The sequence below is a fragment of the Melanerpes formicivorus genome, unplaced genomic scaffold (genome assembly GCF_026170545.1).
Source record: "Melanerpes formicivorus ecotype bairdi unplaced genomic scaffold, bMelFor1.0.p_v2 SCAF_543, whole genome shotgun sequence".
In the NCBI taxonomy this organism is placed as follows: Eukaryota; Metazoa; Chordata; class Aves; order Piciformes; family Picidae; genus Melanerpes; species Melanerpes formicivorus.
Window position 1 is genome coordinate 105,001 of NW_027142895.1, and position 7,500 is coordinate 112,500.

The following is a 7,500-nucleotide window of genomic DNA, read 5'->3' on the forward strand; positions in this document are numbered from 1 at the left end:
CGTTGCCTCTTGCCGCTACCCCCCGCCCCCCCCCCGCTGCCGGTTTGCGCGGAGCCCCCCCTTCCCGCCGTTGCCTCTTGCCGCTACCCCCGCCCCCCCCCCGCTGCCGGTTTGCGCGGAGCCCCCCCTTCCCGCCGTTGCCTCTTGCCGCTACCCCCGCCCCCCCCCCGCTGCCGGTTTGCGCGGAAGCCCCCCCTTCCCGCCGTTGCCTCTTGCCGCTACCCCCGCCCCCCCCCCGCTGCCGGTTTGCGCGGAGCCCCCCCTTCCCGCCGTTGCCTCTTGCCGCTACCCCCCGCCCCCCCCCCGCTGCCGGTTTGCGCGGAGCCCCCCCTTCCCGCCGTTGCCTCTTGCCGCTACCCCCGCCCCCCCCCCGCTGCCGGTTTGCGCGGAGCCCCCCCGCCTGCCGTTGCCTCTTGCCGCGGCCACCACCGCCCCCCCCACACCCCCCGGCCCCCGTTACCGGTTTGCGCGGAGCCCCCCCTCCCGACGTTGCCTCTTGCCGCTGCTGCCACCCCCAGCTCCCCACACCCCCCGGCTCCCGTTACCGCTATGCACGGAGCCCCCCCGCCCGCCGTTATCTCTTGCCGCTGCCGCGACCCATCTCCCCCCCCCCCCGCCGCCGCTAACTGCCCCCCGAAGCCGCTAGCAGCTGGGCACCCCCCGCCAAAGCCGCCGCGGCTTCCCCTTCCCACATTGTCCCCTGGAGGGGGGATCGCGACGCGGGCTGCCGCTTCCCTCCCGGGCTGCCCGGCTGCTCTCTAACCCCTGCGACCGAGGCGGCGCTGTTAGGGCGGCCGTGCCGGTGCCCCTTGCCGCAGCTAGCCTCTCGCCGCTGCCCCTCCCGTCCGTCGTCCCCCGTCCCCAAAAACTTGCTGCTCTCCACGCTGGAGCCTGCACGGGGGAGGTTGCGCTCCGCTCCTCCGGCCCTAAAGCCGCCCTCGCCCGCCCCCCGGCTTGCCGCTTGGCTGGGCTGCCCGCCCGCCCGCTAATCCCCCCAACGCCCCCACCCCAAAAACACCCCAGCCCTACCGCATGCCGCTCCCCCTCTCCCCGCTCTCGCTGACCGCTGCCACCCCCCCCCACCCCTCCCCCCCGAAACAAACCCCCCAGCCCTACCGCATGCCGCTCCCCCTCTCTCCCTAGCCTGCCCCCCCCGCCGTCGCTTGCTGCTGCTGCTGCCGCCGCCGCCGCCGCCGCCGCCGCCGGCGGGACCCGCCTCGGTCTGGTGGCGCGCGCTCGGAGATCCCCGGCTACCCGTCCGTCCGTCCCTCCCTCCCGCCCCGCCCCGGGGGAGGGCCCGGGGCAGCGCGGGCAGGCGGGGAGCAAAAAAAGGCGCGGGCGCCAAAAAACGTCGGGGTCCCGGGGTGGCGGAGGGGGGCGGCGGCGGGGGCGGCGGCGGGTACACGGCGCCGGGTCCAGGGCGCCGGGTCCAGCCCGTCCCGGGGCGGGGACAGGTGGTGTCGTCCGTCCCCGCCCCCGTAACCTGCTCTGAAGCATCCGCTTCCCGCCGCGGTTCGCCCTCCACCCCCCCGCCGCACACGCAGCTGCCGCTTCCCGCCGCCTCTGCCCCCCGCCCCGGGATCAACCACCCGCCGGGTCCAGCCGGTCCCGGTCCCGGGAACCTGCTCCCGGGGCCAGCCGGAGCCACGCCCCCTCCTCTGACGCTTCCAGCTGCCGCCTCCCCTCCCACCCCCCAAACTCACACTGGCCCTCGCCGGCCCGCCCACCCGCCTACCTGCTTGCCCGCCGCCGCTGGGTGGCGTGCCGGACACTCTCGCACACAGGTACACAGACAGGGACACAGGGACACAGGCACTCAGGCACACAGGGACACAGGGACACAGGGACACAAGGACACAGGGACACAGGCACTCAGGCACTCAGGCACTCAGGGACACAGGGACACAGGGACACAGGCACTCAGGCACTCAGGGACACAGGGACACAGGGACACAGGCACTCAGGCACTCAGGGACACAGGGACACAGGGACACAGGCACTCAGGCACTCAGGCACTCAGGGACACAGGGACACAGGGACACAGGCACTCAGGCACACAGGGACACAGGTGGCGGGCCGGAGGCCGCTCTCCACTGTGTGGCAGGGGTCCAAGAGCCACCCCAGCCCAACCCAGAGGGTCTTTTGCACCTCTCTAGAGGCCACCCAGAGACCCCAGGCCGCAGCAGAAGCCTCTCCCGCACGCTCTGCAGGCTTCTCAGCCACCCCAGGCCGCAGCAGAAGCCTCTCCCGCACGCTCTGCAGGCTTCTCAGCCACCCCAGGCCGCACCAGAAGCCTCCCCCGCACGCTCTGCAGGCTTCCGACCCACCCCAGGCCGCACCAGAAGCCTCCCCCGCAAGCTCTGCAGGCTTCCGACCCACCCCAGGCCGCAGCAGAAGCCTCCCCCGCACGCTCTGCAGGCTTCTCAGCCACCCCAGGCCGCACCAGAAGCCTCTCCCGCACGCTCTGCAGGCTTCTCAGCCACCCCAGGCCGCACCAGAAGCCTCTCCCGCATGCTCTGCAGGCTTCTCAGCCACCCCAGGCCGCACCAGAAGCCTCCCCCGCACGCTCTGCAGGCTTCTCAGCCACCCCAGGCCGCACCAGAAGCCTATCCCGCACGCTCTTCAGGCTTCTCAGCCACCCCAGGCCGCACCAGAAGCCTCCCCCGCACGCTCTGCAGGCTTCTCAGCCACCCCAGGCCGCACCAGAAGCCTCTCCCGCACGCTCTGCAGGCTTCTCAGCCACCCCAGGCCGCACCAGAAGCCTCCCCCGCACGCTCTGCAGGCTTCTCAGCCACCCCAGGCCGCACCAGAAGCCTCCCCCGCACGCTCTGCAGGCTTCCCACCCACCCCAGGCCGCAGCAGAAGCCTCTCCCGCACGCCCTGCAGGCTTCTCAGCCACCCCAGGCCGCAGCAGAAGCCTCTCCCGCACGCTCTGCAGGCTTCTCAGCCACCCCAGGCCGCAGCAGAAGCCTCTCCCGCACGCCCTGCAGGCTTCTCAGCCACCCCAGGCCGCAGCAGAAGCCTCTCCCGCACGCTCTGCAGGCTTCTCAGCCACCCCAGGCCGCAGCAGAAGCCTCTCCCGCACGCTCTGCAGGCTTCTCAGCCACCCCAGGCCGCACCAGAAGCCTCTCCCGCACGCTCTGCAGGCTTCTCAGCCACCCCAGGCCGCAGCAGAAGCCTCTCCCGCACGCTCTGCAGGCTTCTCAGCCACCCCAGGCCGCACCAGAAGCCTCCCCCGCACGCTCTGCAGGCTTCTCAGCCACCCCAGGCCGCACCAGAAGCCTCTCCCGCACGCTCTTCAGGCTTCTCAGCCACCCCAGGCCGCACCAGAAGCCTCCCCCGCACGCTCTGCAGGCTTCTCAGCCACCCCAGGCCGCAGCAGAAGCCTCTCCCGCACGCTCTGCAGGCTTCTCAGCCACCCCAGGCCGCAGCAGAAGCCTCCCCCGCACGCTCTGCAGGCTTCTCAGCCACCCCAGGCCCCAACAGAAGCCTCTCCCGCACGCTCTGCAGGCTTCCGACCCACCCCAGGCCGCACCAGAAGCCTCCCCCGCACGCTCTGTAGGCTTCTGACCCACCCCAGGCCCCAACAGAAGCCTCCCCCGCACGCTCTGCAGGCTTCTCAGCCACCCCAGGCCGCAGCAGAAGCCTCTCCCGCACGCTCTGCAGGCTTCTCAGCCACCCCAGGCCGCAGCAGAAGCCTCTCCCGCACGCTCTGCAGGCTTCTCCGCCACCCCAGGCCGCACCAGAAGCCTCTCCCGCACGCTCTGCAGGCTTCCGACCCACCCCAGGCCGCACCAGAAGCCTCCCCCGCACGCTCTGCAGGCTTCTCCGCCACCCCAGGCCGCACCAGAGGATCTTTTGCACCTCTCTGGACGCCAGCCAGAGACTCCAGGCCGCACCAGAGGCCCCCCCCCCAACCATTTACAGGCTGCAGTGCCAGCCTAGGCCCCGCTGGCAGCCTCCCTTGTCTGCTTTGGAAGGCCTCCCATCCACTCCAGACCTGCCTGGAGGCCTCCCTCGACTGCTCCCGGGGCCCTCGAAGCCACCCTAGGCCTTTCTGGAGGACCTGCTCGACCGCTCGGGCGGCTTCTGACGCACCCTCGGCCATCCGGCGCCCAGCAGCTCCCAGGGCCAGGCACCGGCCTCCCCCTCCGGCCGCCCCTGGGGCCGGGGGTGGCTCGGACTCGGCGCCCCCAACGTGTCGTCCCGTCCCCCCCCCGCCCCGCACCGCCGAACATTCGCTGCAGCCGAGGGCTTGCCGCTCGACGCCTACCCCACCCGCCCAGCCCCCCGCTGCGGCCCGGCGCTGCCCCGGCCGCTGCGCCCCGCCTCTCATCGCTCCCCCCACCCGGCAACCGGCCGCCGGGCACGGCAAGTCCCAGGGCAGGGAACAGGTGCTGCCGGGACCCCGTGCTGGCTGCCGGCTTCCCGGGGCTGCCCCGGGCACGGACAGGTCGCCCCCCCGCCCCGGCGAATGTTCACCGAACTGGCTGCCGGCTGCCTTCGAGCACCCCCCGCCCCCCGCCACTATCGTCCCCCCCGCCCCCCCCTCCGCCTCCGCTGCCGCTTCTCCCCGCACCGCCTCCACTGCCTCCCCCCGCCGCCGGCGAACGAGTCGCCGGATCCGTAGGGTGCCGGGAGCCCGAACGGCGAGCGGCTCCGGCTGCTGCCGGGACCGCGGGGATTCGAGCCGCTCCGGCCGCGGCCGGGACCCCGTGCCGGAAGCCGGCATCCCGGGACGGCCCCGGGACGGCCCCGGTCGCCGGCCGGGTGACGTTCAGCGAAGCGGCTGCCGCCAGTCTTTGGGCCTCCCCCGTGCCGGGGCCGCGGGGCTTCGAGCCGGTCCGGCCGCGGCCGGGATCCGGGGCCGGACGATGGCTTCCCGGGCCGGTCCCGGTCGCCTCCCGGGTGACGTTCACCGAAGCGGCTGCCGGCTGTCTTCGAGCCCCCCCCCCCCCTCCGCCTCCGCTGCCGCTTCTCCCCGCACCCCCTCCACTGCCTCCCCCCGCCGCCGGCGAACGAGTCGCCGGATCTGTAGGGTGCCGGGAGCCCGAACGGCGAGCGGCTCCGGCTGCTGCCGGGACCGCGGGGATTCGAGCCGCTCCGGCCGCGGCCGGGACCCCGTGCCGGAAGCCGGCATCCCCGGACAGCCCCGGGACGGCCCCGGTCGCCGGCCGGGTGACGTTCACCGAAGCGGCTGCCGGCTGTCTTCGAGCCCCCCCCCCTCCGCCTCCGCTGCCGCTTCTGCCCGCACCCCCTCCACTGCCTCCCCCCGCCGCCGGCGAACGAGTCGGCGGATCCGTAGGGTGCCGGGAGCCCGAACGGCGAGCGGCTCCGGCTGCTGCCGGGACCGCGGGGATTCGAGCCGCTCCGGCCGCGGCCGGGACCCCGTGCCGGATGCCGGCATCCCGGGACGGCCCCGGGACGGCCCCGGTCGCCGGCCGGGTGACGTTCACCGAAGCGGCTGCCGCCAGTCTTTGGGCCTCCCCCGTGCCGGGGCCGCGGGGCTTCGAGTCGGTCCGGCCGCGGCTGGGACCCCGTGCCTGTCGCAGGCTTCCCGGGACGGCCCCGGAACGGCCGCGGTCGCCGGCCGGGTGACGTTCACCGAGGCGACTGCCGGCTGTCTTCGAGCCCCCCCCCCCCCCTGCCGGAGCCGCGGGGATACGAGCCGGTCCGGCCGCGGCCGGGACCCCGTGCCGGAAGCCGGCATCCCGGGACGGCCCCGGGACGGCCCCGGTCGCCGGCCGGGTGACGTTCACCGAAGCGGCTGCCGCCAGTCTTTGGGCCTCCCCCGTGCCGGGGCCGCGGGGATTCGAGCCGGTCCGGCCGCGGCCGGGATCCGGGGCCGGACGATGGCTTCCCGGGCCGGTCCCGGTCGCCTCCCGGGTGACGTTCACCGAAGCGGCTGACGGCTGTCTCCGAGCACCCCCCCCCCCCTCCGCCTCCGCTGCCGCTTCTGCCCGCACCTCCTCCACTGCCTCCCCCCCCCGCCCGCGAACGAGTCGCCGGATCCGTAGGGTGCCGGGAGCCCGAACGGCGAGCGGCTCCGGCTGCTGCCGGGACCGCGGGGATTCGAGCCGCTCCGGCCGCGGCCGGGACCCCGTGCCGGAAGCCGGCATCCCGGGACGGCCCCGGGACGGCCCCGGTCGCCGGCCGGGTGACGTTCACCGAAGCGGCTGCCGCCAGTCTTTGGGCCTCCCCCGTGCCGGGGCCGCGGGGCTTCGAGCCGGTCCGGCCGCGGCCGGGATCTCGTGCCGAACGTCGTCTTCCCGGGACGGTCCCGGGAGGGCCCCAGTCTCCTCCCGGGTGACGTTCACCGAAGCGGCTGCCGGCTGTCTTCGAGCCCCCACCCCTGCCGTGGCCGCGGGGATTCGCCCCGGTCCGGCAGCTGACGGTTCCCTGTGCCGGACGCCGGCTTCCCGGGACAGCCCCGGGACACCCCCGGTCGCCTCCCGGGTGACGTTCACCGAAGCTGCTGCCGCCTGTCTTTGTCCCCCCCCCCCCGTGCTCTCCCTCAGCCGGGAGGTAGACGTGCTCTCCCTCGGCGAGTAGACGTGCTCTCCCTCGGCGAGTAGACGTGCTCTCCCTCGGCGAGTAGACGTGCTCTCCCTCGGCGAGTAGACGTGCTCTCCCTGGGCGAGTAGACGTGCTCTCCCTGGGCGAGTAGACGTGCTCTCCCTGGGCGAGTAGACGTGCTCTCCCTCGGCGAGTAGACGTGCTCTCCCTGGGCGAGTAGACGTGCTCTCCCTGGGCGAGTAGACGTGCTCTCCCTGGGCGAGTAGACGTGCTCTCCCTGGGCGAGTAGACGTGCTCTCCCTCGGCGAGTAGACGTGCTCTCCCTGGGCGAGTAGACGTGCTCTCCCTCGGCGAGTAGACGTGCTCTCCCTGGGCGAGTAGACGTGCTCTCCCTCGGCGAGTAGACGTGCTCTCCCTCGGCGAGTAGACGTGCTCTCCCTGGGCGAGTAGACGTGCTCTCCCTCGGCGAGTAGACGTGCTCTCCCTGGGCGAGTAGACGTGCTCTCCCTCGGCGAGTAGACGTGCTCTCCCTCGGCGAGTAGACGTGCTCTCCGCGGAGCTCGCGCTTGTCGCCAAGGGGTCGCTGTTGCGCTCTGCCTCCGCCTACGTCATCGTACAAGCCGGCGTGATTTCTGCGACCTGCCGCTGGGCGGAGGTCGGCTGGTTGTGCGCTCGCGGAGCTGACGGCCCTCCAGTTCCGTATATGAGGGAACGAGTGACGCCGAGCACTCCCAGGGCAGCGCTGCCGAGCGGCTGCTCCAAGCCACCCGCCAGGCGGCTGGGCAGGGGTCCGTCTGGCTTCTCGGTGGCTTTCCCCCGGGTCAGAGAGGGGACCCGCGGGGCCGAGCAAAGGCGCGGCGGTTTGGAGCGGCCGCTGGCGCACCCTCAGCGGTGTTGGATGGGTTTCGCTCGTCCGTGAGCCGGAGCCCAGCCCGGGCTCGGCAACGAAAGAGGGGAAAAGAAAAAAAGTTGACGAGTGGCTGG